Consider the following 13,129-nt stretch of genomic DNA (forward strand, 5'->3'; position numbering starts at 1 on the left):
TTAGTGAAGGTCCAACATTCTTGGTTACAGCAAGGTCAAGGTCCGGAGTACATTTTCACTCCCATCCCCATACCGACAAACAAACACAAAGCTACACAAATATAGTTTTTACACATGTTGTTGGTTTGAGAGTTCTTCACTAGGTTTAAATGAGCTTTTGGGGGAATGAAAACTCTCTCGTTTTTACTAGTCTGCCTTCTTTACTGACTTGCTACTGCATGAGTTCTTTCCCAGCCATAAGGATAGAATTGTATAACTACTGTATTGGTACGTGGCTATGTTAGCACAGCCAAACATTGTGTTTCACCATTGCAAAAACAAAGCAAATTGAAGCAAACAAAACTGAAGCACAAGAAGAAAAAATTTGCTTGCCCCATACCCATCACGCAAAAAAGTAGAATATTACTTGTAGGATTTTGGTTTATTTAACAGTGAACACAATCAATCAATTAGTGATTAAAAGGGGCGGATCTAGCCTTGCAGCTTGTCGGGTTCACTAAATTCTTCAAGATACAAAAAAGCTTCCCTGTGACCCCACCTCAACTCAACAAATGTATAACATACTTTAAGGAAATGTTCCTTTCAGTGTAGTTTGGAACACATGTGCTAGTAAATTTAAGTAACATACTAAGAGTACAACTAAAATAAGCAATAGTTGGGAGTTATTCAAGTATAAAATCACAGATACAAAATAATTGCCAACTATTACTGCTGCTTTGTGAAATTCTGATTTTTCTTCACGGTCTTTCAGTTTTGTAACTGTTGAACCCCCGATTTTTAAAGGATTTGTGTAAAACCTGTCAAATTTCTCTGCAGTTTCTCAGCTGTTTTTCTACCAAAATTCATGCAATATGTACAGTAGGTGCCATCCATTTTACAGTTATTTTTCCTCCTCTAACATCTTGTCCCATGATGGCTAGCTTGAACACTGCTGCATCTGTTTTCAGGTCATCTGTTTTCATACCCTGATGGCTTTTTTAGTTTTTTTGGGAGGACAACTTTCTTTCCCTGCACTATCACTGAAAAAGAAATACATAAATGAATTAATATATAAACACATGAGATTTACAGTCTGTATTTTAAAATAAAAAAATTTCATTCAATTGCTATCATTATAAACATATTTGTCAATCTTCACTGTTTAATAGTTTCACAAATTGATGGATTGTCTATGTCCATTAACTAACATCGCTTCGTTCAAATCTAGTAAAAGAATATATTTTTTGCTTTGATTTTGTTTTGTTTTTTTAATAGTGTTTAAATCTAAAAAGAATATGCAAATAGAAAATTAGGGAAGCAACACTAAAATCTAAAGAAAAAAATCATTATTTTTTTTTGCCAGGGAAAGTTTGTCTTGAAATGCTTCTAAACAGTAAACTTTTTTTCCTTTTTTAAAACATCCCAACAAGTACACGCATGACAACGAATAAATTACAGAAAGATGCATTCTAATCCGCTAATACTTTGTGATTATGGTGTTTTTTAGTGTAACTTTACTAGATTGCTACAATTTAATGTCAGGTTCATGTATTAAGAAATCAATATCACTTAATTGCTAATTTACAAAAAACATAAATACTTTAAAAAGTCTGTGCGTTGCCATAGTCTCTAAGGGTAGCCATTTCTGGATTTCTTTGTAACCAATAGATCAACTTCTTCCTCAGCTAGCCAATCAGAAGTGGTAGGGGTGGGACTACTAATTCAGTTTTCAGAAACTTGCGTGGCTCTCTGAAATATACCCAGAGAGCAACAGAACTAACATAAGAAAAATAAATAAATACAAACTTCTTGTCCGATGCGCAAAGTATAACTGCAAAACTTGTTGTCCCTCATACATATCTTCTTGTCCCTCATACATATCTTGTTGTCCCAGATGTCGGGCGATACAAATTGCACATCCGTCATTGCTATGCTTTGCACACATAGCACATTTTGGTGGATCGTGGAATGGTATGATATCTGTCGCGGTTAGGGTTCTGTCCGCTGCGCCACCATTGTTTGCAAAGTGCAGTGTCATGCACACAAGTAGTACAGTATTTTGTGCTTTCCCTGAGTCAGGAATACCAACAGCAACACAAATGCACATTGACTCGTATGTGTTTTTAAAAAGCATTATATTGTATGTTTTACCGGTAGTATTTTTTAATCGGCTTGGAAAAGCTACTTAACAAAAACAGGCTTTGCGGCACCAGCACTTGTCGTTGTTTTCTTGGTCTTTGTGAAGTGTAATTTTCTGAACTCGTATCAGGTATGAAAATTGTATCTTAATTGTGTATTTTAAAAAAAAATCACTAAAGACAGTTTTTTTATTAGCCATAGAGAATGGATACGTTGACACTTACAAAACATGCCAAGGGAGCCAACGAGTTTCACTTCATTTGAGCTGCTAATATTGTTGACTTGCTGTACATTTTGTTTCATTCATAGATCACACTGAGTATCTGCTACTTACTAACACAGTGACACACCTATTGTACCCTTGCACACCACACTCCCATAAGAACTATGCTGTCTGAAAAATTCACAGCATTTACAATGTGAATGCAAATTAAAACATAGATTAGCATATGACCTGGCGGTGCGTTCAAAATGTGCTTGCGGTCCGGATTCGGACGGCAGTCCGTCTACTGAGTACCCTTGCTATAGGGTGATGCAAATCCTTTGGCCATAGCTGTATATTATTTTATGTTAAGATGTAGACAGTGTCATATTTAAGGAGAACATATGCTATGTTTATTTAGAAGGATATGTTTCACAATTCTCATTTTTCAGTCTTGGACAAAAATCTCTTTATGACTTATAAAAAGCAGTGTATATTTGCTATCCCTTTTGAGTTCTGGGGTGCTTGATATTCAGTTTGAGGTAACTGTTCACTACTTGCCCTGTGGCACTAGCAATACATACACCGTTTCTGATCATCTGGAAAAACAATGGTCAAGGTGATCGCTACTCTGTTTCAGGAGTTCTCAATATAGCACTTTGATTGGAATTTCCATCCATGGTCATTTGTAGGTAACATGCACAAAATTAAACTAGAAGGGCAGTTTTGTGTTTCAAGACTACATCTTCAGTATTTTTTAAGTTTTCACATGTCAGGGGTATCTCATAACTTAAAAACTAATAACTTAATATCTCAAAAAAAAAAAAAAAAAAAAATTCCAGGTATTTCCACAAGCAAAATCAAAAGAATGTGAGAGTGTGTGTTGGGTGTCCCTTTCGTGTTGAATGACCCAAGTGAGCACATACAGACATAGCGAGGAGGCGCTTGGTGAAGAAGGTCCTCGGCAAGTTTCATCACTACTGGATGACCGGATCACTTGACACATTTAATGTGCGACACACGTTTCATCCCCAGTGCAGGATAAGAACGCTGGCCGTGTGGTAAACCAGTCACCTTTCATAAGAGTCATCATCACAGAACAGATGAAAAACAAAGTCAAATAAATACATACAAAACTGTTTAAGTCTGGTCTCAGCGTGCAGATAAAAAAGGGTTCTTTATTCTGAAGGCATGCACCAGAACGACTTTCACTACTCATTGAGATATCAACATTTGACTTTCGCCTTTCTGAACAGAAACAGTTCAGCCATGTTCCTTGATCAGTACATTTGAACCTTTTACCTTATCAAATGCTTTTGCTGTCAACTGATAAGACAGGAATCATCCAATTACAACTTTTAACAGCCTCTGAACCAGTGCTGATAGCAAAATTAGCAGTGAAAGCTCTTTGGCAGAAATGGTTTCCCCAGACAACCATTTTTGTGTTTCTGTGGTTAAAGGGTTGAAGTAGTGATGGGGTACTTACGAGGTCAGTCAAACTAGGTCCTTTCTCTCATGAAACACTTCTCTCCAGAAATACAGTATATATTGAAGCTGACAAGAAACTGTAGTGGTATTTGAGAAACTACTCGTTGCTCTTTCTCCATTATAGAATGGCCCATTTAGAGGCACTTGCTGGTAAAAACCAGGACTGTCACCAGTGTTAGGAACTAAGTCACATGTCTCATTGTTTTCAGTGCAGCCCCTAAACTCCCTGCATTCTAGATGACAAGTGTGTGCATCCTGAGCCCCTGCTAGTTCAGCCCTGCATTTACTGACTGGTATGGATTTAGTGTATACAGCAGTCTCTATGTGGTTCTGACACACAGCTGTTAAACTGTTCAGCACTAATAAAAGCCACTCAGTATGGATCATTGCTATTCAAATCTAAGTGCATAAACAGTGTACATATAAAAGAGAAAATATAAATAAGAAATTAAATTGGGTGTGAATCTTGACGTAGGGAGACAAGATAATTCAAACACTATCTTCACAATGCATGACCCTTGAGAGGTGTGTATATATATATATATATATATATATATATATATATATATATATATATATATATATATATATAGACACACACACAGTACATTGAAAAAGTACTTGCCACCTGTCTGATTTTCTGCATTTCTGCCTATTTTTCACATTGAATTTGGTCAGATCTTTTTATGGGCTGTAGTAGTATATAGTCTGAGAGAAAAAAATGACATCGAAGTTTGGAGCTTCTTTCATTTGCTTTGCAGAGAGAAGTTGTCAGTGTAAAACTGGTTAAATGTCTTATAACAGTCCTGATGAATAACAGTTCATATTTATATATCAGTGGTGATCAAGAGACACAGTAGGTGTACAGTGACCTCACGGTCTAGTATAAATTCACAAGTATGAAATCCAGTTTTCATTCTGAACTAACAACTAAGTCAGTCCAGCTCTCCATTCAGCAGACATGGCAGAACCCAGGCTTCTGTTCAGGTTCAAGAGCAGGACTGTCTTTAATAACTTCCTGCTCAAAGGGCCGCTCCATGCAACCAATTATTCCAACCAATTCCATTTCAGAGCAGGGCCTTATCAGGAGGAATCATCTGCACTTTGCGAAAACAAACCCTTGTCCATATTATACACACCTGCCCCCCTCGATTAACCTTTCAACTTCTGCTTTCCTCACAAATTGACTGCTAAGCACCCTTACATGAACACCATATGTGCTGGTAGGTTTTTAATGCATACACAATTAGTTTTGAATGAGCAAATTTGAATGAAAGCACATGCTGGCCTTGCGATTACTGAACAGTGCACACACACACACACACACACACACACATATCACATTTTTTTGGAGTTTTTTCGTCATAATTTGCATAAACAGCCTCCAATTAAAGAGAGAACAGGAAACACAGAAGCGGGCTTCCTAATTGAGAGAGACAAGCCTTGAATTCATGACTGAACATCCATCCCCAATTTCTTAAAATACTGCTCTGCAGGCACAAAAAGGCTGCGTAATATTTTCTGTGTTTGTGAGAAAGAGTTCATTATTAATTTGAGGGGGGTCTCCTCCCCCGCAGAATATATATATATATATATATATATATATATATATATATATATATATATATATATATATATATATATATATATATATATATATATATATATATATATATATATATTGTAAGATAGCAGGGAGGGGGTTAAAATTCCTCCCTGCTAAAAACATGTGAGAATGCACGTTTGGGTGAATGTGCTAAGGGTTTAAATTGTTTTATTGTTTAGTTATCCCCTGCACCTGGTGGTAATTGTAAATTGGAGCCAGGTGCAGGGTATTTAAGAGAGGCAGCCAGTCTACTCAGGGCTGCTGAGTAAAGAGCCCGACTGTGTGTGTGTGTGTGTGTGTGTGTGTGTGTGTGTGTGTGTGTGTGTGTGTGTGTGTGTGTGTGTGTGTGTGTGTGTGTGTGTGTGTGTGTGTGTGTGTGTGTGTGTGTGTGTGTGTGTGTGTGAGAGAGAGAGAGAGAGAGAGAGAGAGAGAGAGAGAGAGAGAGAGAGAGAGAGAGAGAGGAGAGTGAGAGAGCGAGAGCGAGAGAGCAGTCGTTTCAAGGAAAGGTACTGTGTGAAGCCCATGAAAAGTTTTTGTGTTTGTGCAAGGTAAATGGCTTAGCCATCCTGCGTGTTAGTCAGGGACCTGTCTGTGTATAGTCAGAGCTCCAAAACGGAGTTAGGTGTTTGTTTCTGTTTTGTTTGTTTTGATTTCGTGTTTATTAAAAGTGCACGTCAGCGCTAAAAAAAATCAATTTCCGTGTCCTGGGTCTACTGTTAAAGGGGCAATGAACCGTAAGAGTTGCGCAATCTTTCACTATATATAGATAGATAGATATATATATATATATATATATATATATATATATATATATATAGATAATTCTAGATATATATAATATATATATATATATAATTAAATTCAAAATAATTTCTCTTTTATTTTTAATAAACAAGAAATTGCAGGCTGTGAATCCTTGAAGAATTCCAAATTAGCTACGTCAGGGATCATATGCAGCAAATAACACTTCCACATCAAACCACATCAAATCATTGTTTTATCGTATTTAATCTGGGGCAATATGACCTCTATTCAGTTTTGTGTTCAGCTGTTAAATTACTTTTTGTTACTTTTGACGGTAACTTTTTCTAATTTGATAGGTACATATAAAATGTATATTAATCAGATTTTTTTTCCCTTTGATTTACACAACCTACTCAACACATTCAATGTGTGAAAAATGTGTGGGGGGGGGGGGGGATTAAATTAATCAATTAAAAATTACAAATTAAAAATAAATGAATCAATTAAAAATAAAAACCTGAAAAGTCTTCATTAGATAAGTCTTCACCCCCTTTGCTGTGCCACTCCTAAATAAGCTCTGGTGCAAAATTGCCTTCAGAATTCACACAGCAAGGTAAATGGAGTCCATCTGTGTGCAGTAAAAGTGGTTCACATGATTTCAGATTAAATACACCTGTCTCTGTAAGGTCCCACAGTTGGGTAGTGCATTCAAAGCAAAGATACTACCATGAAGGAACCAAGGAACTTTCAAAACAACTTCGGGATAAAGTTGTGGAAAAGCAGAGATCAGGGGAGGAATATAAAAAGATTTCAAAGATATTGACTATCCCTTGGAGCAAGTCAAGTCGATAATTAAGAAGTGGACCACCCAGAATCTGCTTAGTACAAGCCATCCTCCCAAACTCCGCAGCCAGGTGAGAAGGGCATTGGTTAGAGAAGCCACCAAGAGGCCAATGACAACTCTGAAAGACCTACAGCATTCCATGGCTGAGATGAGAGAAACTGTCCATGTGTCAACATAGCTCAGGTACTCCACAAATCTGGCCTGTATAGATGAGTGACAAGAAGGAAGTCGTTTCTGAAAAAAGCCCATGTAAAAGGAAGACTCTGAAAAGATGTGGCAAACGTGACAGATTCTGTGGTCTGATGAAACAAAAATTTAACTATTTAACTTGCCTAAATGCAAAGCGTTATGTCTGGCGCAAACCCAACACAGCACATCACCCAGGTAACACCATCCCTACTGTGAAGCATGGTGGTGGCAGCATCATGCTATGGGGAAGTTTTTCATTGGCAGGGACTAGGAAGCTTGTCAGGGTAGAGGGCAAAATGGATGGAGCTAAATACAGGCAAATCCTTGAGGAAAACCTGATTCAGTCTGGAAAAGACCTAAGACTGGGATGGAGATTCACCTTTCAGAAGGACAATGACCCCAAGCACACAGCTAACACTGGAGTGGCTTAAAAACAAGAAAGTGAATGTCCTAGAGTGGCCCAGTCAAAGCCTGGACTTGAATCCAATTGAGAACTTGTGGCAAGACTTGAAGATTGCTGTCCACCAACGATCCCCACCCAACTTGACATAGCTTGAACAATTTTGCCAAGAAGAATGGGCGAACATTGTACGATCCAGATGTGCAAACCTGGTAGAGACTTACCCCAAAAGACTCACAGCTGTAATTGCTGCCAAAGGTATTGACTCAGGGGGTGAATACTTATCTAACCAAGACATTTCAGTTTTTTTATTTTTCATTAACTGTCGTTTCACAATAAAAATTCTATTGCCTCCTCAAAGTGTTGAGCAGGTTGTGTAAATCAAAGGGAAAAAATCCCATGCAAATGTATCAAGATTTCAGGTTCTAACACAATAAACTGTGAAAACGTCCAAAGGGGGTTAATACTTTCTATAGGCACTGTATAGATGTATAGCTTCACTGCATGTTGGTAGAAGTGTGAATCACTTGGCCCACTTTTAGATATCCACTTCAATGGGATGGTTGTTTGAGTTTTTAAACAGCAATAAATAAAGGCAGACCAGGTTTAATAAACAAAGACCAAGGGGGACATGTATCAAGATTAGCTGACGCAGCACTAAATTGGAGGAGTGTAAAGCAGTGCTCTGCCACAGCACACATTTGACCCCATCGCAAATGTATTAATTGGCTCAAAAGTAATGAAACACAGTGTAAGCTTGCATATTTAAATGCAAAAATTCTGCTACGCCAGTGTTCTTAGGTCACTTGGAGAGGCAATGACCCATGCTGACTAAATGTCTTGGCTTTATATTATACTATTATTACACGACGGATAAAAACAAATATACATAACGAAAATTATATCACGAACCAAGTTTATTATAAACCAATACAAACAATTGTACACGATGAAATAGCCGGTATTGAGCTATAACGTCATCCTCAGGGGGATCAGAAAGGGTAATGCAGACCCTAAATACTCTTCCTCTGTTCCCGGGCTGTTCAGGAAGATTAGGACTGAGCCTGAACTCCCCATCGTAAGAAATGCTCCAGAAAATTCACAATATCACGAATGTCCCTGTTGATTTCATACTTTTATCAAGTAGAATCAGCGCTACAGTAGCTTACACGGTCCTGCTCAATGCCATGCATTTGGTTACTACGGCAATGGGGTCAAACAAATACCAGCTTGATCATTGGTGAATTCCTCATACTATACAATGACAATTCTACCTACTACTAATGTACAGTGTGATTAAGAAAAACACAAAAAATGTGGTTTTGTCATTTCAGGTTTGCAGTTAATGTTTCTCCCTTGTTTAATATTTTGGGAGTAGATGCAGCAAAATAGGCTAAATACACAGTCATTTTAAAGGTTTATAGTTTTAAAGGTTTATAGTTTGTCCAAAAACTATAGGTGAATAATGCTGATATAAACTGAATTGTTCTTAAATATATATTTTTAAACATTCTGCAGGGAATATAAGTATTACTAAATGTAGAGTAGGCACACACACACACGCACACAAAGTTTAGAAAGGAATAATAAATGTAACAGACTTTTCAACTTATGTCAAAATGTGTGTTTCTTTGATAGTATCTACTGGAACTTTGCAAAGGGTACATTTAAGTGTTCAAAAGTTATAGATGAAGTAATAGTAATAATGATAATAGTAATACTAATAATAATTTCACAGGTGGATAAAATAAGCTTGCAGGCATGATTCAGCAGCGAAAGATGTGGAATTTCCAGAATATCAAATATCAATGGCACTAGATAATGAATTGTTTGAGTTTACTGGCACTCAAACGACTATGTACCCAAATGAATGGTACTAGCATAAACACAAAAGTTAATGAAATCAAATCTTTCATGGATTTGAAGTTGATTATGGGTGTTGTCAGCATGCCTGCAGTTGATGATTATGCGGCCCTAAGCACCAGGCATCTAAAAGTTGCAGATGTAATGCCTTTGAAGAGTTTCAAACTTTGGTCACTGCATCTGAATCTAGCCAAGATTGCCTTGTCAAAATTCGACCCGTTCTAAACCGTATTATGAATGATTTTTTTTTTTTTTTGGGCACAGACTTTGGTCTTTGATAGGCTTTATTTTTTAGAAATGTATTATTTAAAAGCTAAATGTGCTGTATTAGGGTTCTAAAAGCAAAAAAGCTGTTTATTTTAGATTTCTTACTTAAAGATCAGTTTTTTCAAAAATATTTTATGTACACAATTTGGAAATGGAACTCGTTTTAGGTCAAAGTATACTGGTGGACAATTAATAACTTTTGCAAAAATCGACTTATGATCATTTGTGATCTATCGGTACAATAAATACAAATGAAAAATTTGCACTGATGCATAATGGCTGTATTGACTTTTAAGGGAGAATCACTCATTGTTATTTAGTTATTTTACAGACACTTTTATCCAAAGCGACTTACAAAGACTTGGGGGTGAACTATGCATCACAACAAGAGTCACTTACAATAGGGCTGTTTGTTTTACGTCTCATCCAAAGGACAGACCACAAGGAGGTTAAGTGACTTGCTCAGGGTCACACACAGTGAGTCAGTGGCTGGGATTTAACCTGGAAGCACTGGACCACCAAGCCCCCTTGGTGTGCAAAGATCCCCCTTCAAAGCACCCAGTTTGCCACCAGACAAATTGGCATTTCCATTTGACAAGATAACCACCTGAAAAATATTGGATATCCACACATTTAATTGCAGTACTTCTGGATTTCCAAATGTTTTTGTGTTAAAAAATAAGTGTCAATCATCTACCCAAAGCAAAGTGGTGCCAGCAATGTGGATATCCACAGCCACCCAGTACATGGCTCACCCATTGCAGTATTGATGGCACTTCGTGGATGAGAGGGGTTGGGTCTCAAGGCAAGATTACTGAGGTGTACAGAGCAAAGGGGGTCCAGGCGTGACAGACCAGCCTGTCTACAGCCCGGAGAGCTTAGGCAAGAGAAGAGGCAAACTGAGTGAAATCAAAGCAGGGAGAAAAGCATGCACTTTGAAAAAAATGGTGTCATTACAGTGCATCAACAGTGAAATGTTAGGTACATTTATAGGTAAAATATTTCACTTGGTCTACATCTGATGAGTGTGGCCCTCCCTCATAATCTTGAAATCAGTTTCAGTTATCCTGTGATTTTCAGGTCGCAAGATCTCTGGTCCTCATGTCTTCTATACATATCATCATAAGGACCACTTATTTGAAACCCTGGACTGGCACACTGTTAGATTCAGATGATTAGCGAACAATGGACTCCTAATTCAAGGTAAGAATGCACAAGCTTGCAATATGATAAAACCTTAATGGGGTGCATTACGTAGACAAGAGCAACCCAGTTTTTTAGAATGAAGTAAGGCATTCTGTGGGGATTGGTGTGACTCTGTACTTGGAGGGGTGTTTGAAATCAGCAGAAAAAATAGCTCAGCTAGCAAGGGAAATAAAGGAAATTACTGTACTTGATGATTGAAATTGGTCTCTGCTCACCAAACCAATCCTAACTTTGTGCTGTTTAAGTTGATTAGATTTGGAGCAATGTTTGTTATATATTCAGGAACAATGCAGATTAAGAATATTATAACTGTTCCATTCACCAGCATTTCAACCTTAGCATAAATAAACAAGATCACTATACTGAGAAACAGACAAGATACTGGGAATACAGCAAAGAACAAGAACTTGTTTAAGAAATAAAAGGAATGGCACTCCTAATTAAGGAGGTTGCAAATTCAACATGCAACATTTAGAATACACATTTTCTGAGGAGCTCCTCACACATTAAGCTTTGTCACTATTTATTTATTTATTTATTTATCTATTTATTTTATTATTATTTCATTCCTCCATTCATATTTTATCAGGCACAGAAATCAAGTGAGTTCTACAGCTCATTGCATGGGTATCCTGGAGGACAGCAGCACCACTACAGTACAGTCCAATTTAAATCAAATTACAATAAACACTAGAACTACATCTCTAGTGGACCTCAATCAGTAAGAAATACAACATAAAAAACCCATGTGGTATTTTTTACATCTACAGGAGGGCAGGTTAATGGTTACAAACTGGTGTCCAAGATTTGGAGGTCAAACACAATTCTAGTCAGAGCTCTAGTGAGGGGACTGAAAACTTTGAATAATGTTTTAAAAAGTCACCAGGATGTGATAACTAAAAGAGAAAATACATAACACAAAGATGAATGTACTAGCTCAGATAACTCAAATATTTCAGTTTTTATATTCACTGATGCACTTGTAATTCAGAGCTGGGTCAGACAAAAGGGCACAGTCTTATACTATCTTATGCTTTTGCTTGTCAAAAAGGCTGTACAGTTATACTTTTAATTCTCTCAGTACTGGGAAAGGCTATCATACTTTGTGCCATGGGTTACATGCTCTGTCACTGGGAGTGCAAATCTGCTGTGTTTCCACCAAGTTTTTTTAAACTGAAACAATAAGAGCAAACTGTCCTCTTCTCTGAAGTCTGTGCACAACACCTAAAGAAATCTCACTGATGAGAACAGGAGCCCCTGGAAAAGAGCATATCGCTTTCAATGATCCCATTAATTTAGCATGACAGATATACAAGATTGTCTATGGGCAAGCACAAGATAAAGCGTGTAATAACATCTCGGCTATTATTTAACTGGACTTTCTATCATAGTGGCATGTTATTAGCTGGCAGATGGAAGTGTTACATCATCCTAGTCTCCTGTGTGCACCTGGTACTACAGAGAGTCCGGACAGATTGAGAGACAGACAACTTGAGACAAAAGGCGGTCGCGCAGAAACAAATATTCCAGCAGAAATGACCCTCATTACAGGGCTCAGTAAATCCACATATGTATTCACAGCAGAAATCAGCCTCGCTCTCTGACCCTGACAAGGAACACAGCTGAGACCTGATTGAACATCAGCTTTGTCATTAAGGGCTCCTCTATATGAAGAAATTGAAGGCAAATTCAGTGATCCAGTTTTCTCTTGAAGCATGTGCAGTACCAATGACACACCCCAGTAAGACAAAGTGCAGACAGTCCACATTAAATTTGTGATCAGTAGTTGACAAGACCAGGACCAGTAACCTACACCAGTTAATAAAGTGCACCCTGCAATACAGACTCAGAGAGAGGGGAACTTTAGCTTTTCTTCTGTGTGGAACAGACACCTAGCTTAATAACTAATAATGAAGAAACGCCAAAAGTGTGTGCACTGAAATATAGGCATAGATCTTCTTAAAGTTGTTGCCATTCCCAAATAATGCACCCTGTACTTCAAGCAGTCTTAAACACACTCAGTATATAGAAGGCATTGCAGCACGGGTACGGTGCTCAGGTCCTCGCTATAGTACTGAAATGAGAAGACATGAGGCATACAGGATGTGCTGCCTCAAAAACATAATCCATTCTACTGTCTTCAGCCCTGCAGCCCATCATTTAAACAACTTACCTCTCACACCTGAACCCACCCCCATCTAC

The 13,129-nt window shown here is 37.7% G+C and overlaps 1 protein-coding gene across 1 annotated transcript in view; it reads right to left on the reverse strand.

The window, feature by feature from the left end:
* The window catches only part of LOC121313883, a 106,537-nt gene that overhangs the window by 62,614 nt on the left and 30,794 nt on the right, over window positions 1-13,129 (reverse strand). The window lies entirely within an intron of this gene.

This window comes from Polyodon spathula, chromosome 1 (genome assembly GCF_017654505.1).
Source record: "Polyodon spathula isolate WHYD16114869_AA chromosome 1, ASM1765450v1, whole genome shotgun sequence".
NCBI classification, from domain to species: domain Eukaryota; kingdom Metazoa; phylum Chordata; class Actinopteri; order Acipenseriformes; family Polyodontidae; genus Polyodon; species Polyodon spathula.